The sequence below is a fragment of the Panthera onca genome, chromosome X, assembly GCF_046562875.1.
Source record: "Panthera onca isolate mPanOnc1 chromosome X, mPanOnc1 haplotype 2, whole genome shotgun sequence".
In the NCBI taxonomy this organism is placed as follows: domain Eukaryota; kingdom Metazoa; phylum Chordata; class Mammalia; order Carnivora; family Felidae; genus Panthera; species Panthera onca.
The window spans coordinates 103,163,201-103,191,052 of NC_138357.1; the positions used below are offsets into that span (position 1 = coordinate 103,163,201).

Below are 27,852 nucleotides of genomic sequence, written 5' to 3' on the forward strand. Positions count from 1 at the left end.
TTCAGCTGGGGCCGTGGTCATCTGAATATCTAAAATGTCTCGCTCATGGCTGCCAGTTGAGGTTGGCCGTTGGCCGGGAACTCAGCCTCTTTTCCCCTCCTTGTTGCCGCTTCACGTGGTTTGGTCTTTTCACGACATGGTGGCTGGATTCAGAGGGAGACTGGAATTCAGAGGAGGAGGGCGAAACTTCTGAGCGGAAAGAAGACAATTCTCGCCATCCTCTTGGAAGTCCCAGAATGCTGCTTCCGACACGTTCCATCGGCCAAGGTAGTCACTGGCAGCAAAAATAAGTGCCAACTCTAAATGAGGAGCAGCGCTCTGGAACTGGGAGGGAAGGAACCGTTGGAGCCATGTTTGGAGACTAGCTACCACATTCTGTTGGTTTGAGTTCGTTCTATCTTTAAAATTCTGAAAGCCCCTTAAGGACAGTCACTATGTTTTAATAATCTCTCTACCCACAATTCTTTGCACAGATCCTAGAACATGGCACTTAGAAGCTTAATACACATTTGCTGACTGTATCATTCCTATTAAATCAGATTAAATCAGCCCATGGTCTTTGAGCACCTGGCCTGTGCTATTCTGTCTTGTTGGGTGCTCTGGAGGTGAAGAAAGGGCATCTGCCCTCCGACAGGTTATAAGTCAGGACGACGCTGCACCAAAGGGACACAACAGAAAAGGAGAGGATTAAGAGTTCAGCGCAATTGGGGCGCCTGGGTGGCTCAGTCGGTTGAGCGTCCGACTTCGGCTCAGGTCACGATCTCACGGTCCGTGAGTTCGAGCCCCGCGTCGGGCTCTGTGCTGACAGCTCAGAGCCCGGAGCCTGTTTCAGATTCTGTGTCTCCCTCTCTCTCTGCCCCTCCCCCGTTCATGCTCTGTCTCTCTCTGTCTCAAAAATAAATAAACGTTAAAAAAAAAAAAAAAGTTCAGCGCAATTGAAGACAAGCCAACGAGGGGTGGTCCGTGATTGACTGCCATGCTGATTGCGTGGGCACCAAACCCGATAGATCTTCAGAGAAGTCTGTGTTCACTTCAGACAGAAGAGATTTAAGGTAGGACATGGGGTTGAATCTGAGTGTGAATGTCAAGCTAGGACCTGCGATGCAAAACATCACAGAAGCAATTATATAGAAATGGGACCACACAAGTTGTTATTACTTAGTACGCTAACACACACACATACACACACGCTGGTAAATGTTTTTCAGAAGAATTCTTGCTACAATCACACTCTAATAAGTACATAAATAACACTGGCCAACAATGTGAGTTCTAAATAATTTTTTTTTAAATAAGAGAGGGGTGCCTGGGTGGCTCAGTCGGTTAAGTGTCCGACTCTTGGTTTCAGCTCAGGTCACGATCTCGCGGTTTGTGGGATCAAGCCCTGCTTAGGATTCTCTCTCTCCCTCTCTTACTACCCCCCCCTCTTTCTCAAAATAAAATAAATGAACATTAAAAAATAAAATAAGAGAAAAAAAAAAAATAAATAAATAAATAAATAAAATAAAATAAGAGAAATGGATACAACATGCATGGCAGAAAATTTTGCTCACTGGATACCACATGTTTTCCCTACATTTCCCAGCCTCCTTGAAGTTGGTTTGGGCTGCAGTGAATATGATTTCTGGTCCAGGGCAATAAAAGAGTAAGTGGGAGGTCTCCATGCTTCTTGTTTCCCTCCGTGCAGTTTGAAGTGAAGAATTCTGGGAAGGTGCAACTAAAGGGTGGAATTTAGCCTGCATTGGTAAGTTAACCATTGGCGAAGAGTCACGAAAGAGAGTCACTTCACCTGCTTCGGGCTGTGATGTGAGCAAAAAATACATATTGTCTTCCGCCATTGAGTTTTTTAGGTCTGGTTTGTTACTACAACATAGCTTTCCCTATCCTGACTATTACACCTTGTGTTTTCTATGAAGGAATGGAAGGTCACAAAATAAAAATTATTCATCTCCTATTTAGAAAAGATAACAAGCAAAGAAAACTTTTAAAATCTCCTTTTGGCTATCTGCAATTGAGGGTTACGCCTTCCTGTCTGGGAGTAAATGATTAAGAGGTAGCTAATTAGTCAGCATCTATAATCCCTTGCATACATTCACTGGACCCACCCATGCACTGCTGTGCAGAGCAGTCTGAAACAGCTCTGATCAGGAGAAGGTGAGCAAGGAAGGACAAAGGTTCACTTGAAATAAACAGTTAATCCTCAAACCTTACTAACTCAACATCTTCCCTAACCAGACTTTAAAAAAAATTTTTTCTTTAACGTTTATTTATTATTGAGAGACGGAGAGACACAGAGCGTGAGTGGGGGAGGGGCAGAGAGAGAGAGGGAGACACGGAATCCGAAGCAGGCTCCAGGCTCCCAGCTGTCAGCACAGAGCCCGACGCGGGGCTCGAACTCACAAACCGCGAGATCACGACCTGAGCTGAAGTCGGACGCTTCACCGACTGAGCCACCCAGGTGCCCCCCAACCAGACTTTTTTTTCAACAGTTTTTTAAATGCTTGTTTATTTATTTGGGGAGAGAGAGAGAGAAAGTGGGGGGGGGGGGGAGGTCAGGGAGCTAGGAGAGAGAGAATCCCAAGCAGGCTCTGTGTTTCAGCACAGAGCCCGATGCAGGGCTTGATCCCACAAACCTCAAGATCATGATCTGAGCCAAAATCAAGAATCAAAGGGTTCAGGGAGCCACTTAACCACTGTGCCGCCCCCCGCCCAACCAGACTTTTTAACATGGCTACCGACAAGTAGAAAATGACTCTCTCTGCTTCCTCTTTCCTGTTTCTCTAACAGGCCTCCTTTTTTTTTTTTTTTTTAATTTTTTTTTTTTAACGTTTATTTATTTTTGAGACAGAGAGAGACAGAGCATGAGCGGGGGAGGGTCAGAGAGAGGGAGACACAGAATCTGAAACAGGCTCCGGGCTCTGAGCTGTCAGCACAGAGCCCGACGCGGGGCTCGAACCCACGGACCGCGAGATCATGACCTGAGCCGAAGTCGGCCGCTTAACCGACTGAGCCACCCAGGCGCCCCTCTAACAGGTCTCCTAATTGGGTGAGGGGTAACCAAAAGATCAATCACCTAAGGAAACAAGGGGGCCAGGAGCTAGAGAAATCCACAGGCTACACAACTGGAGGCTGAATCCCGAGTGGCAGCTTCACCTGGGCTGCTGTTTTGTTGCTTAAGACTGTTGTCGATGAGGGACTTCATTTCTTCTTGATTTCTATTTAGTCTCTGTGTTCCATTGATTCTCTGGGCCGAAGCAATGTAGCGCTGCATACTGGATTGTGGGTCCTCATGAATTTCTTAGGCTGTGCATTAGACCTGACCCAAAGAACACCTGTTCTTTGGGGTAAATTCCTCCGACGTGAGCAATGTTTGCAGAAAGCCCCTCCTGAGAACGGTCCCTACTTCATCCGGGGAGCTGGAGCTACAAAGAGGTAATAGGTTTGCCTCTTCCTGATCTTCCCTAAAGAGAGAGAGCCAAGAAAATAAGTATCCCAAACTCCCTCTCCTCCTGCCTTCCCGTCTCCTGCCAGTGCCGCCCATTGGCTGAGCTCAACCAGGGGCCAGACGGCCAGGGCCCCGTGGATGCCATCCATACAAGCCGGGCTCCAGAGCTCAGAGGAAGACGGAGGAGGGCAGAAAAGAGCACTGGAGAAGCACATGCAGAATGTGTAGCACGCTGAATAAAACCGAAAGGTGACAACTTGAGAGCAAATTTACGTTCAGCTCAACTACTGTCAGTCATCAGCTGACACACACCGGGACGCACGACAGGCGTGTTTAAGTGGAGCGGCCTCCGCTTTGCCTCTCAAGGTTGCGATCTCCCTCTCCGCCCACCGCACATCAGAACAGTGAAGAAGTGGAGACCAGAAGGAGCACTCCCCTCTTCAGAACACAACGCGTGCGGGTGTTGGACGTCGCATCGGTACCCAACCAAACAGGAGCCCTCACTGAACTTTGCTAGGCCCTTCGGTTGAGCCAGCCCGATGCGCGAGAGCTTCCCTACTTCTGATCACCAGCTGGAAGGAAGCTTCTCTGGAAAACAGAGTTCATGGCCCAGTCCCAAGTATTCTACACCCTCAGTATCTGTGGGTCCCAACACCCTTTTCAGGGCTGTGACTTAGGAAGCGTGAAATCGCTGACGATGGGATCCTTTCTCCTGGCTGCAAAAGCTCACGTCCCTACCTCCTTCCAGGGTTAATTTTAGCCAGATCATGCCTCTCAGCCTGTCAGATCCCCTCAAGTCTCTGCTGACCACTTCCCCTGCCTGGAAGCTTTCAACACTCCCCTGGTTCTCAGCCGCTTCTGGTTCCATACAGACCTTTACTGCTCATGCTTACTTCTCTGCCCTCCCTAACATGCCCTGGGCCAGCCTCAGCCCCGCAGGGATTCCAGTGTCCCCTGGATGAGGTCCCTCCTGTGGCCTGCTCTCTATACGTGCTACCTTCCTCCACTGGTTTGCTTTGGCTCCCTGTTTTCCCAGAGTTACACTCGGCCTCCTTCTCCTCAGAGATGCTCTCACTCCATATCCCACTCAGGGATGCTATGCCTTTAGGTCTCCAGTACTTTTCAGGATTCACAGCTCTGGTGAGCACCCCCCAAGAGTGCTTACCCTACTAAGTAAGACAGCTCCTGTGGGGTTTGTTATGTTCCCAGTGGGGTGGGGATGACAGTGGGGACTGTTAAAGGATAATTAAAGAAAAAGAAACTGAAATCTCTCGCAAATATGAGATACTACAGGTCAAAGATTTTATTGAACTCATTAATTAATGAGAAAACCAGTAAGATGTTAGCAATGATTCAAAGGAGAAGAGCCCTATTTGGCTAGGCAGGAAATAAGGAATGTTGAGATAAATGCACCCAAGTGATGCAAAATGAGCCCCGGATAAGTTGCATTCCGCTCAACACAACTCACTTGCATTTCTTTTCTTTTTTTAAATTTTTTTAATGTTTATTCATTTCCGAGAGAGAGACAGAGTGTTAGCGGGGGAGAGGCAGAGAGAGAGGGAGACACAGATTCTGAAGCAGGCTCCAGGCTCCAAGCTGTCAGCACAGAGCCCGACGCAGGGCTTGAGCTCACGAACCGAAAGATCGTGACCTGAGCCGGACTCAGATGCTTCACCAACTGAACCACCCAGGCACCCCTAGAACTGGAAGTTTGAAATGTGACACCTGAAACCATAAAAATCCCAGAGGGGAGGGGCGCCTGGGTGGCTTAGTCAGTTAGGCATCCGACTTCAGCTCAGGTCATGACCTCACAGTCTGTGAGTTCGAGCCCCGCGTCGGGCTCCGCGCTGACAGCTCGGAGCCTGGAGCCTGCTTCCGATTCTGTGTCTCCCACTCTCTCCGCCCCTCCCCTGCTCACACTCTGTCTCTCTCTCTCTCTCAAAAATAAATAAACATTAAAAAAAAATTTTTTTTTTTAAAAAATCCCAGAGGGGAGCAGAGGCAGTAATTTTTTCTGACGTTGGGCATAGCAACATTTTTCCTGATATGTCTCTTGAGGCAAGGGAAACCAGAACAAAAACAATCAGGATTACATCGAAATAAAAAGCAGGGCAAAGGAAACAATCAGCAAAACTAAAAAACAACCTACTAAACGAGAGAAGATACTTGCAAATGACATATCTGATAAAGGGTTAGTATCCAAAATATATAAAGGTATATAACTCAACACCAAAAAACCCCAAATAATCCAATTAAGAAACAGGCAGGATACATAGACAGACATTTTTCTAAAGAAGACAGACAGACGGCCAACAAAAACAGGAAAAGATGCTCAACATCGCTGAGCATCAGGGACATGCAAATCAAAACCACAATGAGATATCACCTCACACCTGTCAGAAAGGCTAGAATCAACAACACAAGAAACAACCAGTGTTGGTGAGGATGTGGAGAAAGGGGAACCCTCTGGCATCGTTGGTGGGAATGCTGACTGGGGTAGCCCCTCTGGAAAATAGTCTGGAGATTCCTCAAAAACTTAAACACAGAACTACCCTATGATCCAGCAATTGCACTACTAGATATTTGCCCAAAGAATGCCAAAATACGAATTCAAAGGGATACATGAGCCCCAGTGTTTCCATGTTTAGAGCAGCATTATCTACAACAGCCAATGAAATATTACTCAGCCATAAAAAAGAATGAAATCTTGCCGTTCGCAACAACATGGATGGATCGAGAGGGTATTACGCTAAGCACACTAAGCCAGTCAGAGGAAGACGAATGCCATATCATTTCACTCGTGTGTGGAATTCAGGAAACAAAGCAAACGAACAAAGAAAAAAATAGACAAACCCCAAAAATCAGACTTGTAACTATAGAGAACTGATAGTTACCAATGGGGAGGTGCGGGGTGGGGGGAAGTGGGTGAAACAGGGGAAGGGGGTTAAGAGTACACTTATGATGAGCACTGAGTACTGCACAGAATTATGGAATCACTATATTGTATACCTGAAATTAATATAACAGTGTATGGTAGCCATACTGGAATTGCAATTTTTAAAAAGAAAAGAAGCAGCCAAGAGAAAAAGAAGATATACAAACGGCCAATAAGGACATACAAAGATGCTCAACAATGCTTAGTCATTAGAGAAACGCGAATCAAAGCCACAACGTGATATTACTTTGCAGTAACAGACAATAACACTGTTGGAAACTTCACACGTCATTGGTGAGAATGCAAAATGGTGCAGCCGCTTTGGAAAAGATGTGGCCGTTCCTCAACATATTAAACACAGAGTTGTCATATGACCTAGCAATTCCCTCCTAGGCATAGTCCCAAGAGAATAGAAATATGTCTACGCAAATACCTGCACACAAATATTCACAGCAACACTATCCATAATAACCACAAAATGGAAAAAAACCCCAAATGCCCATCAACTGATGAAAGGATAAAGAAAATGTGACATATCCATATTATGGAACACTATTCAGCAATGAAAAAAGGAAGATTAGAGACATTCTGCTAAATACAGAAATCAGACACAAAAGTCCACATACTGTAGGATTCCCTTTATTTGAAATATCCCAAATAGGCAAACCTGTAGAGACAGAAGACAGATCAGTGGTAGCCAGGTCTGGGGAGTAACAGCTTATGGGTACGGAATTTTCATTTTGGAGTGATGAAACTGTGAAATTAGATTGTGGTGATGGCTGCCTAACGCCATGAACAGCCTATAAACCGGGTAGCTAATCACTTTCAAAAGGTCGAGTTTATAGTATGTGAATTGTATCTCAAGAGTTATTTTACGAATGTTTGACAAATACGGGTAAAAAAAAAAAAATCCGGTGGTTTTTTTTTTCACGAGATATATTCACAAACCACAGCAATATATTAAAATATATTAAATATATATTTTAACAAGAGTTATGTTTTTATTTTTATTTTTTTAGGATTTATGGCTTTATTTTTTTATATATGATTTACTGTCAAATTCGTTTCCAGACAACACTCGGTGCTCATCCCAGCAGATGCCCTCCTCCATGCCCATCACCCACTTTCCCGTCTCCCCCCGCCCCATCAACCGTCAGTTTGTTCTCAGTATTTCAGAGTCACTTAGGGTTTGCCTCCTTCCCTCTCGTAACTTTTTTTTTTTTTTTTTAACGGCTTCAAGACACTCAGCGCGCAGGCGCCCCGGACCTCGGGCACGGATGGAACCTTGAACGCGGGGCCCCGCCCACCACCCCTCCCTCGCCTTCGTGACCACGCCCCCTCACGTAACGGATTCGCGTAACGGATTCAAACCCCCACCTCCGGAGTAACGGACCTCATTCCAGCCGCATCTCGGAGACTGCCGCCGGGCCTGCCTGGTCGGCTACTCTGAAAAAGCGCCGGAGACCCGCCGCCACCGCCTTCCGCCTCGCCGCCCTCGTTTCTGAGCCGCCTTCGCCTTCGCCTTGGTGCCAGCGCCGCCAGCCATGGCCACCGCGCCGTCCTCTCAAGTGCGCCAGAACTACCACCCCGAATGCGAGGCCGCCATCAACAGCCAGATCAACCTGGAGCTCTACGCCTCCTACGTGTACCTGTCGATGGCCTTCTATTTCGACCGCGCCGACGTGGCCCTGGAGAATTTCTCCAAGTTCTTCCTGCGCCAGTCCCACGAGGAGAGCCAGCATGCCGAGAAGCTGATGCAGCTGCAGAACCAGCGTGGGGGCCGCATCCGCCTCCACAACATCATGAAGCCTGACCGCGACAACTGGGAGAACGGCCTCAACGCCATGGAGTGCGCCTTTTACCTGGAGAAGAGCGTGAACCAGAGCCTGCTCGACCTGCACCAGCTGGCCACCGACAAGAACGACGCCCATCTGTGCAGCTTCCTGGAGACCAACTACCTCCACAAGCAAGTCAAGGTCATCAAAGAGCTGGGGGGCTACATCACCAGCCTGCGCAAGATGGGGGCCCCGGAAGCCGGCATGGCAGAGTACCTCTTTGACAAGCTCACCCTGGGCAACAGCGACAAGAACTGAGTTGGGACTGCCTTCCCATAGCCACAGGGTGCATGGTGACTTCCCCTGGTCACCATGCCGGGCATGCATTTTGCAGTATTGCGCTTGCAAAACGTTCCAGTTTCTTCTTCCAGTTTTCCATAAATAAATAAAGTTATTTTGTTTCAATAAAGTTATTTGGTTCCTAAAGAAATAAAGGTCTCTGGGTGATTCGTGTGCAAATCTCTCACCTTTTAAGTTTTTAAACAGGTATCCAGGAGTCTCTCCACCCACCCAGCCCCATCCGTATGCAGCTCAGGATCCCCAGAAATGGAGGGAGAAGACATTCTGTGGGACCCTAGAAAAGACAAACCAATCCCCTGATCAATGGTTCTGAGGATGGGGGCGGGGTGGAGTGGAGGGGGGTGGGGTGGAGGGGGGTGGGGTGGAGGGGGGTGGGGTAGGGTGGGATGGAGTGGGGTGGGGTCGGGTGGGGTGGGGTGGGGTGGGGTGGGGTGGAGTGGGGTGGGGTCGGGTGGAGTGGGGTGGGGTCGGGTGGGGTGGGGTGGGGTGGGGTGGAGTGGAGTGGGGTGAGGTAAGGTGGTCTGGGTGGTCTGGGACCCTGGTGTCGGGTGGGTGCATATGTATGATAAAAATATAAAAGGGGAGGGTGGGTGATGGGTATTGAGGAGGGCACCTCTTGGGATGAGCACTGGGTGTTGTATGGAAACCCATCTGACAATAAATTTCATATTAAAAAAAATTAAAATTGAATAAAATTTAAAAAATAAATAAAAATAAAAATATAAAAGAACATGGTCTAGAATTCATCATAGTAGTTGTCTCTGGGAACGAGGTAGAGGGAATGGGATTGCGCGTGGATCCACTCTAGGCTGCAGTGATTATGGGAAATGACCCTTAGGCCACCGCCCTCAAGGACGGGGTGGGGGGGGGGGGGAGGTGACGAACTAAAATAACAATGGCGCTTTGCAAGTCCAAGTCCTTTTATTTAACATTGGCGTATTTTATTTTTATAGGACCCTCGGGAAGTAAGAAGGGCAGGTGTCACGAGCAAGTCTTAACCAGCGAGAAAAAGGGAGGCCACACAAATACATTACAGACTGTGGACACGAACATCGATTTTCCGATGCCGTGTTCCATTGTTTTGTTTTTGTTTTTTTTTCCTCTTGCCCCACAGGTATATCAATGGGTTAAGCAAGACTGTGTGGGTAGACTGGAAATCCAGCCAGATAACCAGACCCGGAAGGGAGGGAAATCCCCAACACTCTTAAAGACAGCCCTGATCACTCTAGTCCCTCCCCTAATTACAGGGATGCCTTGCAGTCTCGGGGTGGGGACAGCCTCTAAACCTCAGCCAAACCCTTCCCCTACGCCAGGAGTCCTTAGAACCAGTGACAGAATTTATAAGGGCTGGAGCTAGTCGGCACCTGTACGCCTGACTCCCTCCGTTCAGGCAGCAGCCAGCCACGGCGTTACCTGAATTGGCACCGAGCACCTAGGAAGACCTCAGGACTGGAAATCCCCAGGGCATACTCTCCATCCAGATGGCTTCACTCTGATGGCTTCTGCACAGGCACGACAGGATATATTTTTTTTTTATGTTTATTTATTTTGTGAGAGAGGGAGAGGGAGAGAGACAGAGCGTGAGCAGGGGAGAGGGGCAAAGAGAGAGGAGGAGCCACAGAATCCGAAGCAGGCGCCAGGCTCCGAGCTGTCGGCACAGAGCCCGATGCGGGGCTCGAACCCACGAACCTCGAGATCATGATCTGAGCCGCGGTCAGACACTTGACCGACTGAGCCACGCAGGCGCCCCTGGGCACGATAGGTTTTAAAGGGGAGGCTGCAAAACGTACCTGTTCGGCCTGCACATCCAGCTCAGCTGCACAGAGATAGCCTGAATCCTAGCCACACACAGGGTACCCGACTGTACGTGCCGAACCATGGCCCGTTGTGGTCTCTTCCCTGGGATGTAAAGCTGACCCCAGTCTGGTTCTGTCTTGGCCGCTGGGCGCCCCCTTTATCCCATCCTTCCCTTTGCTGTGATTCAGAGGGACTCCCCGAGATAATGGGGAGAAGTCCGCTTAGACCTACATCCTCTTACTGTACCCGGAAACGAAGGATTTCCTCGCCCTCCAGACTCAAAGAGAATTGCGATTACACTCCAGGACCTATTACAAGTCACTGCTTGTGCTGTAGCGTTTCACAGCTTTTCTTTAAGCACCCCGGGCAGGGAAGTCTAGAAACGGTGGCAGCTCAATTGTTGCCCTCCTTCTTGTTCTGCGGGACAAGAGGAATTTTCGAAATCCCCTCCTTTAGGTTCCATTTTGGGGTCCACGAGCAGCCTTTTGAACACGTGGGGCGGTGGCAGAACGATGTGAGAATTCACGCGACGGCCACTGAAGCTTCCGAGGGTCCTCTTCTCCCGTCCGGTGCCGTCGCGTTTTCCCGCCCTCCTCTGCCACGTGCCCCTCAGAAGGGGTGAGCGCCCTTCAAACACCACCCTGGTGGGTGCACCCCCTACCTGCGTTCTCACAGCCTTCCAACCCCCCCGATCGCCTGACCTTCAGGACGTCTGAGTGACTCGTGACTTGGTCTCTTCCAGGCCTGAAAAATACCACCCCGAGACACACAGCTGGACGCGTGTCAGCCGTTGGCCGTTGTCGTGGTCAGTCTGTTGCTTTAAGGAATGATGTCGGAAATGAGCGCTGTTGCTACGGGTACGGGGGTCGCAGGCAATGATCCCACCAGGACAGACTGGGGGGAAGATGATAAAACTGATAACTTCATCTCAGGCTCAAACACGGATTCAAATTAACCGCGTTGAAAGTCCTCACTGTATCACAAAAGAAAACTTCTTAATAGACTGTTGTCACTGACAGCTTGTATTTCATTTTCCAGAAAAAGGAAAAAGCAGGTGTTTTTCCCCCCTCGGAAACGTGTGACAAGAAGTACCAAGCACCCGCTAATTGCTTCTGACTCCTTTAAAATGATGAACGCTGTTATTACGCATCATTTGCTTGCAGTCCTGAGTTCAGATTCAGAGGGATATTGATGGAGAACCCGCTTCAGCAAGGCTGAGGTGAAGGGTAAAATGAGGGTCGTTAGCAAAGTGTTAGAACACCGAGAAGGTCAAGAAAAAATGACGCCTCGACTGACTAGTCAAGGAGGATCTAAGAGTGGTGTATGTTACGGTGAGAAAGCAAAGCAAGAGTGGCTAACCTGTTTTTAAGAATCGTATGTCAGTTTGCAGGCGCCCGGGTGGCTTAGCCCGTTAAGCGTCCAACTCTTGGTTTCAGCTCAGGTCACGATCTCATGGCTCCATGGGTTCGAGCCCCGCATCGAGCCCCGCTCTGCGCTCACAGAGCCTGCTTAGGATTCTCTCTCTCCCTCTCTCTCTCTGCCTCTCTGCCCCACCCCCCCGACTTGCGCTGTCTCTGTCTCTCTCAAAATAAATAAATAAACTTAAAAAAGAAGAATCCTATATAAGTTTGGATTGGGTTCAGTTATGAGTAACAAAGCTCACAAAAGCAGTAGCTTTAAAAAGATAGGGTTTCTCCCCTGTATGTAAAACAAGTATGGAGGAGAATAGTTCGGGCTGCCGTGGGAGCTCCTTCCAAATATGATTTCACTGATTCCAAGCGGTACATTTTTTCACATCTTCGACATCGGGATGCATCTTACAATCGCTGTTGGCCATAGCTGTCAATGCCTCAGCAGGCACATCAAGATTCGACAGAGTGGCATTGTTGGCCAGGAACAAAATCCTGGGGGCATTTTGTCCTCCAAAAGAGGACTTTTGAGAAATGCTGCACTCTTTTTTTTTTTTAATTTTTTTTTTTAACGTTTTATTTATTTTTGAGACAGGGAGAGACAGAGCATGAACGGGGGAGGGTCAGAGAGAGGGAGACACAGAATCTGAAACAGGCTCCAGGCTCTGAGCTGTCAGCACAGAGCCCGACGCGGGGCTCGAACTCACGGACCGCGAGATCGTGACCTGAGCCGAAGTTGGCCGCTTAACCGACTGAGCCACCCAGGCGCCCCGAAATGCTGCACTCTTGATGGCACAGAGGATGACAGCAAGAGCCATCAACGATGCAGAGTACAAAAGCAATTTAGAAGAGTTCAGATTTGGTTTTTTTAAATGATTTTTTAAGGTTTTTTTTAATGTCTATTTTTGAGAGAGAGAGAGAGAGAGAGCAGGGGAGGGGCAGAGAGAGAGAGAAGGAAAGAGAGAATCCCACGCAGCCTTTGTGCTGTCACTACAGAGCCGGACGTGGGGCTCAAACCCGAGAACCGTGAGATCATGACCTGAGCTGAAGTCAGCCAATTAACCCACTGAGCCACCCAGGTGCCCCTAAAATATTTTATGTTTTATTCCAACTTTATTGAGGTGTTATTGACGTACGGCACTGTATAAGTTTAAGGCATACGACATGACTTGATAGGCGGATGTAATGTGAAATGAGCACCACAATAAGGGTAGGTGACACCTTCATCACCTCCCATAGTCGCCTTTTTGTGTGTACGCATGAGTGATCCACTGACAAAAAGGTATGTGTCTAAGTCTAAAGGTATGTACAAGAGAACTTCTAATAAGTATAATTGAAAAACCTAAGGAAAATCTAACGGAGGGGAAAAAAAATTGTGTCCGAATGTGATAGCATCTTCTTGCCTTCTTTATGGTGCATAAGATAACGGTGTGCCTTACAATTGAGACGTTTGATTTGATAAAATGTATTTGTCTGTTGCTCTCTGGGACAGAGCTTGCTTCCAGTGTTGTTTACCTCACATTCCAATATGACTAACAGAGCTCCAAGCATGACATCAGCACACCAGGAAGAAGACATTTATCTGATCTGTTCGTGGCAGCAAAGGGAGCGTGGCCTTCTGGGAAAGGAGGTTCGAGAAAAAGAAAATGCCCCACTTACCCAAGAGGCTAGGAAGAGAAGTGGGGACCTTGAAGGTGTCAGGAAGACGGAGAACCCGATCATAATCATTACAGCCCAACTCATAATGGTGTTACGGTTGGCAGAAAGGCACGCTCTGGCCCAGAAGATTTCACATATAAAAACATGATAGGTCCAGGGGCGCCTCGGTGACTCCATAGGTTAAGCGTCCGACTCTAGATTTGGGCTCAGGTCATAACATCATGGTTCTGAGTTCAGGCCCCACATGGGGCTCCGCCTGCTTGGGATTCTCTCTCTCTCCCTCTCTCTGCTCCTCCCCAGCTCTCTCTCTCTCTGTCCCCCTCTCTCTGCCCCTCCCCAGCTCGCTCTCTCTCCCTCGAAGGAACTAAATAAACTTAAAAGAAGAAAACATGATAGGTCCACATTGAACGAAGCAACTTTAATACCAAAACAATGTCTGCTTTTTTCCCTCCACTTGTTCTGCCAAGTATGTGAATGTGTATGGAAAATGGAGAACAAAGAAATGAAGGAAAAGAGTGCCCTGTTGATTAAAAAGCCATATACGGATCATTCTCTGGGAGACGGTTAGCTTTACGCGGAACCTCGCAAGACGGGGGAGAGCTGGCCTGACAGATGTCAAGAAGAGAGTGTACGACGTGAGACCAGTTTTCCGAATCTGGGCCTGACTGACGGGGACGAAGGCCAGAGAGAGAGTCCGCCTGGTGTGAAGGGAAGAAGTATACAACTCAAGGTCAGCTGATAAAAGACGAAGCATTCGGGACGGCTGAAGGCCAAGCATGAAGTTTTTAGGTTTAACGAAAAGGCCATTTGAGGCAGCCACAGATTTGGATCTGGGCTTCAGGAGGGGGTTGCTAAATCCCTTCTTGGAGAAATCCTGGGCTAATGAGGGTGCCCGGAGACAGACGCTTGGGATGAATATTAAAACGTGAAACCTAATGATCTTGCGTTTGAAGAGGCAGAGAGAGTATTCTCTCTGATGAGGCGAGCGACATCAAAACGTTCTGTACAGGGGCGCCGGGGTGGCTCAGTCGGCTGAGCGACCGACTTCGGCTCAGGTCACGATCTCACGGTGCATGAGTTCGAGCCCTGCGTCGGGCTCTGGGCTGACGGCTAGGGGCCTGGAGCCCGCTTCGGATTCTGTGTGTCTCTCTCTCCCTCTCTCTCTCTCTCTCTCTCTCTCTCTCTGCCCCTCCCCCACTCATGCTCTGTCTCTCTCACTCTCAAATAAATAAATAAACATTAAAAAAAAAAAAAAGTTCTGTATAAGGCCTTGCTGTCCGTTCGCCATTCATACCAGAGTTTCGCTATGGTTCCAATTTGCCGCTTCGGAAGAGTCCAAGTCCAGACATCGTCTCAGTGCAACATCGAAGAAAGGCGGGCCCCGCACCCTTGCTCCCAGAGAAAGAATATCACGCCCCGCTCGGGCCCGTCGGGCCACTCTTAAAAAGCCATTTGCTGTTTGTGTCAGACACGAGGAAGAAGGAAGTTTTATCAGCCACCCCCGAGGTTTACCAGATGCCGGCACACCTTCTCCTGCCGGGCCGTTCCCAGGGAACGCGTGCGTGTCCAGACGGAATCCAGCAACGACGGGGAGGCTGGACGGCGGGCACTCACCCGCGTGCCTCTCCAACGAACAACACGTGACCACCGTCGCCCGACTTGACATCTCTCCGGGCAGATGTGAAAAGGGGTCCCCTGGAAACTCCCCAGCCTCCAAAACTGACGCCTTACCAGGACGGTCCGCCTCGCCCTGGCAAGGTCTGACCTCAAGTGGTCTTCACCTCCGCTTCTGTTTGTCGCCGCGAGAACCGGACTGCCCAGCCCTTTCCCGAAACACGCCTCTACCTTCACGCTCTAGTCCCCACGCGGCTGGCCACTTCCCCTGTCCATCCCTTTCTCTCACCCTCCCCCAACTCTTGAAAGCCTTCCCCTGAGCCGTTTGGAACTCAGGGGCCATCATTAGCACAATCTCCTACATTCGCAACCTCTTTTCTGAACGCTGTCTTCTTCACCTTCTTGCTCCGTGGGAAATCAGCAATGCCCCTAAGCACACTCCTTCTGGTGCAGCCCCACTGAGTCATAGCCATCCCCCGCCCCCCCAGTACCACTGGGCCTGAAAGTAAGACAGGTGTCCTCCTTCTTCCTTGTTCACACTTCCAGGCCATTCTTCCTCTTGGCCCTCTGCCCTTAAATGCCCCAGCTTAGAATCGAATGCCACCACATAATGGCCCGACACGATCCTTTCTTGTTACAGTTACCTAGGGACCCCCACCCGACATTTCTCGACTATCTTAGCTCCTGGCCAACGGCAACCTTCCCCAGTATTAGCGCTGGCCTAATTCCTGGTGATTTCAATATCCACAGAGATGATCCCGCCACAACCTGGCCTCTTACTTTCTTGCTGTTTCTCCTCCCACCATCTTGTCCTATCTATTCGGCCACTTATTGCCATAGTCATATCATAAACCTTGTCACCCGCAATAACTACTCTCTTCTCGTAATCTCTAGTTCATGTACCAGACTCTCTGACCACCACTTCCTCTTTTTCTAGTTCATGCTCCCTGGTGTCCTGATGCCAAAAACAAAACAAAACAAAACAAAACAAAACAAAACAAAACAAAATCCTTTAACCCCTCTGGGAAATCCTATCAATTGGTCCAACGGCTTTTTCACTTCATCTGAACTCCTTGATCTCCTGTATTTTCTGAGGCTGCAGCCCATGGTAAGTGACAATCCTCATTCCCTTGTAGGGTATGTCCACCCCACCTGTTCCTCTGGCATTGTTGTACTTGCTCGGCAAAAATCCCTACCCTGATTATATTCAATTCTCCCCTAGACCACACCTGCACCCATGTAACTGAATGTGGCTAGAAAAAAGCCCAAGCAGACTGACTGAATGTCCTTAAACTCAATGAGTAGGACTCTTAAGTGGTCCCTTAGTAACACCAGCCATCCATACTGTATGTCCCTATTCTACCAACTCTACCAGTTATGGAAAAAGGACAGGACCTTTGTCCGTAATTCTCCTCTGTATCTGTTAACCTTGGCTATACAGCAAGCCATCCCAGTAAATAGCGTCTTAAAGGCGGTAATCATTTTATTTGCTCACGATTTTGTGGGTCACCAGTTGGGTCGGGATCAGTCGCGCGGTTCCTCTGCTGCATTTGTGTGGGGTCACTCACGTGGCTGTGGTCATCTAGTGACTTGAATGCGGCTGGCTGGTCTAAGACGGCAGTTGGCACTTGCTAGTGGATGGGTCACATGTCCCCAGCAGGCTAGCCTGAGCAGCCTCAAGTGGGGGTGGCAGCTCCTAGAAAGAGGCATCTTGTAAGCCACTGCTTGTATCACATTTGCCAATGTCCAGTTAGCTACAGAAAATCACATGGCCAGCCCAGAATCAGCGGAGGAGAGGAATGTCAAGGGTCTTATGCGCTGGGAGTTGTTACTGGAACAATCTACTACCCTCTCCAGTCTCTAACCACTCACACATCCTCCCAAACCTCACTCTCGGCTGGTAACCTTGCTTCCCATTTCACTGAACAAATACAAAGTATAAGGACATCTGAAGACTCCCATCTGCCACCATACCTACCACCCACCAGCATGTGGGCCCATTTACTCTACTGTCTCTCCTACTACCAGATGAACTCTCCATGCCCCTATCTAAGGTTAACCCCTAAAGCCCATCTCTTCTTGTCCACTCAAAGACTTTCCTTCTGTGTCTCATCTGGAGGTACTCAGGCTGATGCAGTAATCTGGTGACTTTAATGGACATCGTGGTCTAGGACGGCCTCACTCCCTTTTCTTTTCTTTTTTTTTTTTTAATGTTTATTTATTTTTGAGACAGAAAGAGACAGAGCATGAACAAGGGAAGGTCAGAGAGAAAGGGAGACACAGAATCTGAAACAGGCTCCAGGCTCTGTGCTGTCGGCACAGAGCCCGACGCGGGGCTTGAACTCACGGACCGCGAGATCGTGACCTGAGCCGAAGTCGACGCTTAACTGACTGAGCCACCCAGGCGCCTCCCTCACTCCCTTTTCTACATCATCACTTGCTCTCTCTTCACTGGATCATTCTCTTCAGAACAAAACCATGATATCTTTTATCTTACTCTAAAATATCCCTCTAAAAAAATAAAATAAAATAAAATAAAATAAAATAAAATAAAATAAAATAAAATATCCCTCTAATTACCCTCTGGCTACTGATTGGTTTCTCTGTTCTACTTCATGGCTAAATTCCTTGAAAATGCTCTCCATACTCACAATCTCTTCCCAAACCCATGCCTATCAGGCTTACGTGTCCATAACTCCACCAAAACGGACTTTGTCATAGTCTCTAACTTCCTCTGTACCGATAAATCCAAGGGTTAATTCTCAGCCCTCATCCTCCTTGAACACTTTCTTGAGTTGACCTTCAGGATATTTCACTCTCCTGGTTTCCTTTATACTTCTCTGGCCTCTCCTTCTCGGTCACCTGCTCCTTTAGTGATCAATTCCTCTTCATCATCTCCCTGATATCTTAGAATTGGAATGTCCCAAGGCTCGCTTCTTAAGGCTTTTCTCTTCACTGTGTACATGCACTCCTTTGGCAATAGCATCATTTTCATGCATATGAAATGTTCTCTCTGTGCTGATGATTCCAAATTCGTACCTCAATCTAATCTTCTTTTTTGAACTTTAGACCCGGGTACACAAATACCTACTCGAACGCCTAACAGGCATCTTAAATTTGACGTGCTGCATAGAACTCCTCATACTTTGCCCCAGAACTTCTCTACCTACAATTTTCTTCATCTCAAATTAATGGCAATTTCCAATTTTTTAGGACAAAGGCCGTGATGTGATCTTTAATTGCCTTCTGTCTCCTATAGTCCACATCCAAATTATTAGTGCATCTCATGAAAAATATACCCAAATTTGGATCCCTCTCGCAACCTTTAGGGTTACTACCCATCTCCAGCCTACCAAACCTCCCACCCAGGTGATTGCAACAGGCTAAGTGACCTCCCTGCCTCTGCCCTTGCACTCTACAGTCTATTTTCAACACAGCAACTAGACTGAGCTTTTAAAAACATAAGTCAAATCAGGGGCGCCTGGGTGGCTCAGTCGGTTGAGCGTCCGACTTCGGCTCAGGTCATGATCTCGCGGACCGTGAGTTTGAGCCCCGCGTCGGGTTGTGTGCTGACAGCTCAGAGCCCGGAGCCTGTTTCGGATTTTGTGACTCCCTCTCTCTCTCTGCCCCTCCCCTGCTCATGCTCTGTTCTCCTTGTCTCTCAAAAATGAATAAACGTTAAAACAAATTAAAAACGTAAGTCAAATCACATCACTCCTCTGCTACGGTGGCCCTCGCAGCTCTTACAATCTGCCTGTCCTATTCCTCTATTCTGTTTCTTCTGTACTTATTTTTTATTGCTCGCCTCCTTGCTCACTTGGCTCCAGTGACATTGCTCCCTTTATGATTTCTAGGGTGACCCAAGCATACTCCTTTGTTAGGGTTTTGTATCTGGTGTTCTCTGTCTGGAACACTGTAGCAGTTAGCTTTTGCTGTGTAACAAACCAATCCAAAACACAATGGCTTAAAATAACAATGGTTGCCTCTCATGGTTCTCTGGGTTGACTGGACCGTTTTTGCCTAGGCCAGCTTGGCTAAGACGAGATCGTCTAGGAGAGGACTTGGCAGGCTATAGGCTGCCAGCCAAATCTGGCCTGCCACCACCTCTTTTTGTAAATAACGTTACGCTGGAGCACAACCATGCCTCTATGTTTACGTATCATCTGTGACTGCTTCCATAGTATAATAGGAGTGGCTTGATGTTAATGGGGCAATATTAACCCGCTTAGCCATAAGTTTCTCATCATCCATCAAGGTAGCCCAGGTTTGTTTACATATGGTGGTCACAAGAGTTTCTGAGATCAATTGGATCACATTTGATATTGTCCCATAGGTCAAAGAAGAACACGTGGCTAAGCCTAGAATCAATGTGGAAGGGCCTACCCAAAGATGTGGCTGTAGGAATGGGAATTTTTGTGCCCACTTTTGCAAACAATCTACCGTCAATATTATTCCTCCTTCCTGAATTGTTGCCTCACCTCCTTCCACCCTATGCGCCGCTATCACTTGTCTAGTGAGCCTTCCTTGAACTCCCCTTCTCTATTTCCTATGCCCCCCTCTTTCTGTTTAATGTCCCTCTGTAACAACTATCACTTTCTTACCTTACTTATTTGTTCTGTTCATTGTCTGTCTTCTCCTTCTAGAATATAAAATTCATGAAGGCAGGGATTTTTAGCTGTTTTGTCCACGGTTTTATTTTAGATGCTTAGAATACTGCCTAGAACAGAGGAGATTGTCAGAAAATATGTTTGACGGAATGAGTGAATGATCGGATGCTCTTTAGGATTTGAAGCAGGAACAGTCCTTGCCAGCCACGACGGCATTATTAATGTTTGGGTCTACAGCCCACCAGTTGTTCTTCTTAGGGAAGCAGTGCCAGCATCGTGATGGAATGATGTATGTTAAGCACCGTGAAAACACCAAGAGCGTAAGAACAGAATTACCATTGCTTCGCTTTCATTCCTTAGATAAGTTTGGTCTTAAGTCACTCAACAGGTAACCGTCACTAGTTATTATATTAAAGCCTCTTAGTGGAGGGCAGGGCACTGCAATGATCTATTTTGGCAGAGTAATTTCTTGGAGGAGAGGTTATTCCTAAGACGACGCGCCGGCCGCATTGAATATACCCCATACGCAACCACGTTGGGATTTTTTTCTGCCTGCAGAATTAAGTTCTCCCAAATTAGTATCCCTTTTGCCTTTGAAGCATTATACACTCTTGACGGGTTTAGCTACATCTTGAAAGAGCATGACTTAGAAAAGGGTGACAGGAGGGGTGGGGGTATCTAGGCAGGAGCCAGAATGTGAAGCATTTTCAGGAACAAGTTGTGGAGCAATTTGGCTGGGACAGAGGAGCCATATGATGCCATATAATACAGCAGGAGTGTGGCAAATGCATGGGAAGTGCCATGTTTTGAATTATCATACAGCATGATCAAGCCCCGGGTCCACCAGATGTCCAAAGGAATACATGAAACCGGAATAGTTTGGCAATATGTGAACTTTCCTTATGCATTTTGGTTCTTGCATTTATCCGTGTTACTGAATTACATATACTTTCTTTTTCATTCTAAATTCGGCATAGTTTTAAGAAACTGAAACCACCGTGGCAATAGATTGTTTTATTTCAATAGTTTCATCAAGAGCAGAATTCTGGCTTGTGGGATTGTTGATCCGCTATTATTTAGCTACCACACCACTTCCTCGGTGGTTATTTATGCCTCGTCTACAGCTCCCAGACATTAAAATGAAAGGTCTTGAACCTTATGGGAGAAGTTTAGAGGGAGAGCTCTCTATATCTTGTGAAATAGATAAGGTCACTGCCTAGTCAACCTTTCTTACAAAAGAGTTCAGTGATAACAGCCAAATTAGAGCCCTGGTCAACCGCAGCTGATGATGGGCTCTGTTGATGGGTGCCCTTGGCTAGACCTGAAAGTGATGTCCTGAAAAATGATTACACTTCTACTCAATAAGCCAAAGATGGATCCGTTAAAAGCTGAGCAGGAAGGGGGAATGAAAGTTTAAACAGAGCCTCTTGACCGGTTCACATATTTGACCTCTTACTCCCAGTCATGATCTCTAGTGTATCTATCATAGTTGTTCACGTGCGGGGGGTGATTCCAGTGCAGTTTTAGATACACAGCGTTTTTTATTATTGAGGTCCTTATAACCTTAGAAAGATATATTTATGTATGTAAACCAGCGAATAATTCTTAAAAAGCCAAGGAGAGAATACTAGAACTATATGCTATTCATTCGTTCAATAATTATTTATGAGGGCTTCATTATGGTCAAGTACTGTGCGAGGTGGCAGGCGTTCTACCCTCAAGACGTTCATATTTAAGTTGGAGAGACCAACATAAAAACCGATTATGTGAGTGCTATGTTCGAATTACGGACCCACAGAGAAATGGAACGTTATCTTGCCTTGGGAGTGGTGGGTATCCTGGAAGCTTCCTCGGGCACGGTGATACCTGAACAGAATTTTCAAGACTGAATAGGAGATGTTGAAGAGAAGAAACAGGGGAATACATCGCAGATGGAGAGAGTGGTGTGGGCCACATCGACCTTCCCATGTTTAGGGTAAAAGTGGAGAAGCGTAAGGCAGAGGGTAAGGAAAGAGAAAAGATACTGGAAAAGAACCAGGAGAGATCAGAGAAAATCTGGCAGTTCAGCCAGTTAAGAAGAGAGGAGAGAGTGGTGTTGAGAGATATGGAAGATGAGAAATTGTAGTTCTTGGTGACCAGATGGGCAGGAAAGGAAAGGAAAGGAAAGGATTTTGAAGGATAGTGTTTGGATTTCTAGCTCTGGGCACTGGATACAGGGTAACATCATTGTTAGAAAGAGGGGACCGAAGAGGGGTATGGGGATGTTGGGACAAAGCAGGGACTCTTCCCAAGTTCAAGATGCCATAGGACATGTAGGTGGAGCTGAAAAAGGAATGAAATGTAGCAATTATACATTTAGACTACATGGAACGAAAGGTGAGGGGTAAATGTTCCAATACCTAATTCCCTTCTGCCTTTGTATATCCTGGCTCCTTTCCTGCAGGAAATCTCCAACCAAATGATAGGAAGATAAAGAGAAAAGGCTTTGTGGATGGTGTGGAAGGTGAATGGGAACTGGAAGAAAGGCCGGGATGTGAACAAGCAGAAGAGAGAAGAAAAGTCAGTTCAGGGAGGCAACGCAGAATCAACGAAGGCAGAACACTGGTACCAAGCAAGGCAAGGGCAGAAGGTTCAAGATGTAGAGAAGAGGAAAATGAACATTACCAAGAGGATGGCACTGGATTTCCTAATAAATTTATTCTCTGGATGGATGCTGGGAAGTTTAGACTTGAAGCATTCAGCAATTAAAAGCCATGGTAGGTGTCCGAACAGAGGAGGAACATGATATGATTCATATTTTAGGAATATGGTCTGGAAATAGCGTCCAGGAGAAAAAGTAGGCTCAAGTGGGGGCAAAGAGATCTAGCCAACAGATGACTGGGATCTCCCAGCACCTCCAGCTTCTTTGTAGGGGGAGGAAGAGGTTCCAGGGCTTCTGCTGGCACAGCTGTCCCGTCAGGAATATGGCAGCCTTTGCATGACTGGGATCGAAAAAGGTCATGCTAGATACTCCTTGCAAGGGGATCGGACCACAGCCTTTTTGAAGAAGCAGGAAGAGACTCATGAGTATTTCTTCCTTTAGAGAAATACAGAAGCAAACAAAAATCAAGATTGCAGTAATGACTATTTTTACCCAATTACACATGCATTACTAAGTGTCACAAATCCCATGAGCTGGAAGGTGTGATTTTCTGAGTCGGCTGCTGTGTTGAGATGAGAGGAATCGCTCACTGTTGATAACACTGTTGGATGTTGCTAATGTAATTACAGTTTCCCGGACTGGTCTCAAAAATTAAGGTTCATGTATTTTCGATTTCCCTTTTCATTTTGGAAAGATAATAATAATAAAAATGTACAAACTTGCTTGGTTTGACTTTACACCCAGTTTCTGTGACATTTTTATTGTGTCTTGTATGGAATGGATTGATTTTTTTTCCCAACTTGTCTTTGAAAATGTCATTTACACAAAGAGATTGAATGCACTTAATTTGTTTAGTCTCCCGAAGTGATGCTTCTAAGTGGGCCACGATCATTCAGTAAATATATCGTGTGAAGGAGGACGGTATGAACAACCGAAAGAATTATTCATAGTGTGCGGGGAACAAAAATGGATAAAAGGAAGCTAGAGAGCAAATTGGACTGTAATGACAGAATAAAGACAGATCTAGAGTAGTCACATTCGTGGTTCTATTAAAACACAGAGTTAATTTAGAGAATTTCTACGTGTCTTTAGAGCTTTATTGTTGCTGTTATGGTTGCTACTGAAGTATATATATACAGGAGTGGCTCAACATAACTGACGTACATTTCTCGTCCATGCTTCTTTGAGCATCGACGGTTGAACTTAACGGAATTTCTGCTTCAGAGAATTACAAAAGACGATGATAGGATTTAAAATGTTTCCCATTTCCTGTCCCTTACCAGTATTCCTATTCTTTTTTTAAATTTTTTTTTTTAACATTTTTATTCATTTTTGAGACAGAGAGAGACAGAGCATGAACAGGGGAGGGGCAGAGAGAGAGGGAGACACAGAATCTGAAACAGGCTCCAGGCTCTGAGCGGTCAGCACAGAGCCCGATGCGGGGCTCGAACTCACGGACCGTGAGATCGTGACCCGAGCCGAAGTCGGACACTTAACTGACCGAGCCACTCAGGCGCCCCCAGTATTCCTATTCTAACACAGCCTCCACGTTGGGATCTTAAACTTCCTAATTCATTATAATTACGTGTGTCGCAATGACTGATAACCATAAATCCAGCAAGTTTTAAGATACTCCGTAAAGGACATGTAAATGATCAGAGAAGTAACTGTTTTAAGCGGCATTTTTAGGCATGTAAAATTCATGAACGATCTGAGAGGCCATATACATGGACCACGTGTTCGGCATCTACAAAGCGTTCTCGCGTATAGCATCTCACGGAAACCTGTCACTTTTATTTGAAGCAGGCCTTTAGTGTAGCATGGTCCAAGGGGCTACGTTAAAAATGGTAACTATGTGGCCTTCACCGTGGGAACTCCTTTTCCCCCCTCATGTCATCTTAAGGTACCAACGTTCCCTGGAACGGACCTTGGAGACTTGGGAGAGAGAAATCTGAGGATAAGGACTTGTTCAGATCGTTTCCTTTAATACAAACTAACCAATCACCCTAAGTAATGTTTTCCAATCATGCACTGCATAGGGAGGGGAGGCCGAATAGAGTTCAGAGTCAGACTTCCTGGGTTCGGATCTACTTGCTGGCTGACCCTGGACAAATTAATAAATCTCTCTGTGCCTCAGTATCCTTCTCTATAAAATAGGAGTAATAATTGTCTTGCCTCGCAGGGCTGTTGTATCTGTAAAATACTTCACATGCAGAGGCAGAGTAAAAACTCAATAAAGGTTAAAGAATAATGACAGATAAGAACCCGACACCTAGCATTCTATCCTTTGCATAAAGTAGTTCCAATTATACTGAATGGACACCTTGGGTTTCTACATAATAAGAAGAAATTCATTATCCATAGTGTAACTTAGAGCCCTCTACAGTCCTACCGAAAATAAATTTCTCTATGCAAGTTCTTGACATACGCATAAAAACTGGCTTATTGGCTCTTGCGAGAGAATTTTATGGACCGTAATGCAGCTTTCTCAAACCGACAAAAGCACCCATGTTCCCAAGGCGCGTGAGCCTCCTCGGCGATAGCATAACGTCCAGATCTCTAGGGTAGAAACACATCCAGAGTATTGCATCCAGCTCCGGAGGCTCGGTTTTGTAGAGGCCACTGACAAATGGCACAATCTAGAATGTCGAAGGACATGAAAATCCACGTTATACGAAAAACCATCCGAGGGACAGGGATTGTAGCCTCTAGAAAAGAAGAGCATAGAAACTGCCCAGAAACATCAAAGAGCTGTTGCAAGTAAGAAGAATTGGAGTAGTTCAGGAAGTCAGCGGCAGCAGGGGATGAACACTATGGATCATTTTGCACAAAATATCAGGCAGTGAAACGGGCTGCTTTCCGAAAGAGCAAGTAGCCATAACTAAAATGTATTTATGCCAAGTTTGGACAACCGACTTAAGGAAATGATGAAGACAAGACTCCATCTTTGTTTGGGAAACAAGAATTACAATTTCCAGATCCTGGAACCTAAGATCTCTTTTAATTCTAGTTTAACAGGCTTCTTGGTTGGGGCGCCTGGGTGGCTCAGTCGGTTGAGCGTCCGACTTCGCTCAGGTCATGATCTCACGGTCCGTGAGTTCGAGCCCCGTGTCGGGCTCTGGGCTGACAGCTCAGGGCCCGGAGCCTGCTTCAGATTCTGTGTCTCCCTCTCTCTGACCCTCCCCCATTCATGCTCTGTCTCTCTCTGTCTCAAAAATAAATAAACACTAAAAAAAAAAAATTTAACAGGCTTCTTGGGATGCATGCTTCCGCCAAGAAACGGAGATATGGTCAGCATCCTCTGTGCCACCGTGACCAGGATATTTTTACCAAGAGGCTAATTAGAGCTTCTGAGAGAATTGGATAAGATTTTAAACTTCTAGTGCTTAAGTTCACATTTGCCATGGTTTTAGTTTGGCCCTGCGGTAACTGGAAAAGAGGTGCCGTTGAAAGGAAATGAATGCATCCACAAGGCCTAAAAATCCCTGGAGGAGGAGACATTTGCCATCTGTCTGCATCATTTTATCTCATTTGATCCCTTAGCAGGGCCGGTAAGACCATTATTTCCATTGTACAGATAAGCTTCTGATGGTTAAGTGGCAGAGTTGAGACAGGAGCACAGACCTTCGGACTCCAAATCCAGTGCTCCTTCGACGTGCCCCGCTCACTCACTGCTTCCCGTTGTTGAGTCCATGTACATCGGAAGACCAAAAGCAGAGACAGACAGAAAAAAAAAAAAAAAAAAAAAAAAGCCTCTCCAATTAAATTCAGTGATGAAGGAAAAAAGAAACCAAGTAAATCCTCTGCCAGAAAGAAACCTCACAAGAAAATACGGGAGCTGGAAATTCAATTAGAGAAAATTGTAGATAGATTCTTAAGAATAAAACGCAGAGGGATTAATTAAAGAAATAACATTAGTTAACGAAAGGGGTCAAGGTTTAGAATCGATATATTCTTGGAGTTGGAAGCAAGACCTGTCTGAGATCTGAGAAACTACGAGGGAGTGGAGAATTAGGAAAGGGACGCAGACAAAGTGAATGAACGGGGCGAACGAAAAGCAAGGATCATCAAGAACAACATAAAAATGAGCAGAGCTGCAGCAGCCAACGGAACAGTAGGGCCAGCAAGACAGGCAGGAGGAGAGGTTAAGCAAGAGGACACCCGAAGCTGGCAAAAGCACGATTAAACACAAATAAAATGCAAGACGCAAAAAGGCAGGCATGGAAGCCGGAGCCTGAAGCGAGAACAATAGGTCTGTGTTTGCACATTATTTTTCGACGGGGGTAAATGCTATTTTCCTTTTCTTTCGGCCGATTTTCTTCCCACTCTGCCGCCCTCTGAGCTCTCCAAAAGGGAAATGCAGAGGGTGTGAAGGGGATGAAAAGTCAAGCTGCATATTTTTAGCGTGTTTCCAAATGTCACTGAGAAAGCTACCGCAGCCTACTTGGTATGTAACGTGTATTTTAAAACCGCTAAACCGTGATAGTCAGGATGATGGCACTAGCTAGCATCAGGGAGGGGAGAGCCATGAGTCAGATTTGAAAAATATTAAATAGTGGCCGTTAGCGTCTCAAATTTTGGGTCTCCAACAGCATTATGAGTCCGTGTTTAAAACCGCGTCGTGTTGTTCGAAACTGATCCGTTGACAAAGAACTTTTAGACCCTGGGATAAAAAGAAAAAAAAAAAAGTACCCTATAACTAAAGTACAGTATTATCATATATATTAGAATGAGCAGAACGGTGCTTTTGAACCTGCCTCAGCGTATCATCCAAACACCCGCCGGCTGCCAGAGAGAGATACTGATGTCGTGAATCAGGCAACTTGACCTGCCCTTGGCCACCCCATCAAACATGTGCTCCAGAAGCAGCTCGTCCCCCAGGAGCAATGTCCTCAGAGAATGTCCGGGACAAAGGAACTTCTTTCCATCATCGACGTCAGGGATGCTCTCCGCTGAGAAAGGGTGAGTGTGGCTATAAAGCGGACAGAGGAGGGGGAAGGGGGCGAAAAGGGATACGAGAGAAGCTAGTACAGGATTCAAAAATGTTACCACCTACGTAGCCTTGAGCAACTTCCTTAAACTCTCTAACGCCTCGGTTTCCTTATCTGTTAAATGGGGGATGAGAAAGGTATTCACCTCAGAGTTACGGTAAGAATTAAAGAGCACAACATTTAATTAAAGAGCACCAACGTTCGTTGAGCCCCTAGTATATGCCAGGCACGGTGCTGGGTACCGGGGATGAGCGTCTGTGTTCACTGAGACATCTCTCTGCCCTTGCAGCCTTTACAGTAGAAAAGACATCATGCAGAATGTGACTACCGCATTAATTGTCTAATTACATCTGTCATAAATGCTATGAAAGAAAAGTCCAGGCTGCCAGGAGAGAGTGGACGAGGGGACTTGATCTAATTTAGGGCTTCCTCCCGGAAGTACATTTTGAGCTAATTCTGAAAGGATGGACAAAAACTGACCTCTCAAGGGCAGGGGCAAAACTTGAAGTAGAAAGACAGAAGAGCACTGCAAAGAGAGGGAACAGTATATACGAGGGCTCAGAAGCAGGACTTCTAGAAAGCAGGTAACTGAGAGTTTTTGTTGCTTCCTCTACCCGAA

General features: G+C 46.7%; 1 long non-coding RNA gene and 1 pseudogene across 1 annotated transcript in view; one reads left to right on the forward strand and one right to left on the reverse strand.

Annotated features, from left to right (window-relative positions):
* The window catches only part of LOC145714336 (uncharacterized), a 78,146-nt gene that overhangs the window by 5,965 nt on the left and 44,329 nt on the right, over nucleotides 1-27,852 (reverse strand). Inside the window, exon 4 of the long non-coding RNA XR_014136841.1 lies at nucleotides 16,490-16,690. This is a non-coding gene — a long non-coding RNA (uncharacterized LOC145714336). The remainder of the gene's footprint in view (nucleotides 1-16,489; nucleotides 16,691-27,852) is intronic.
* Nucleotides 7,738-8,657, forward strand: LOC145714335 (ferritin heavy chain pseudogene; annotated as a pseudogene).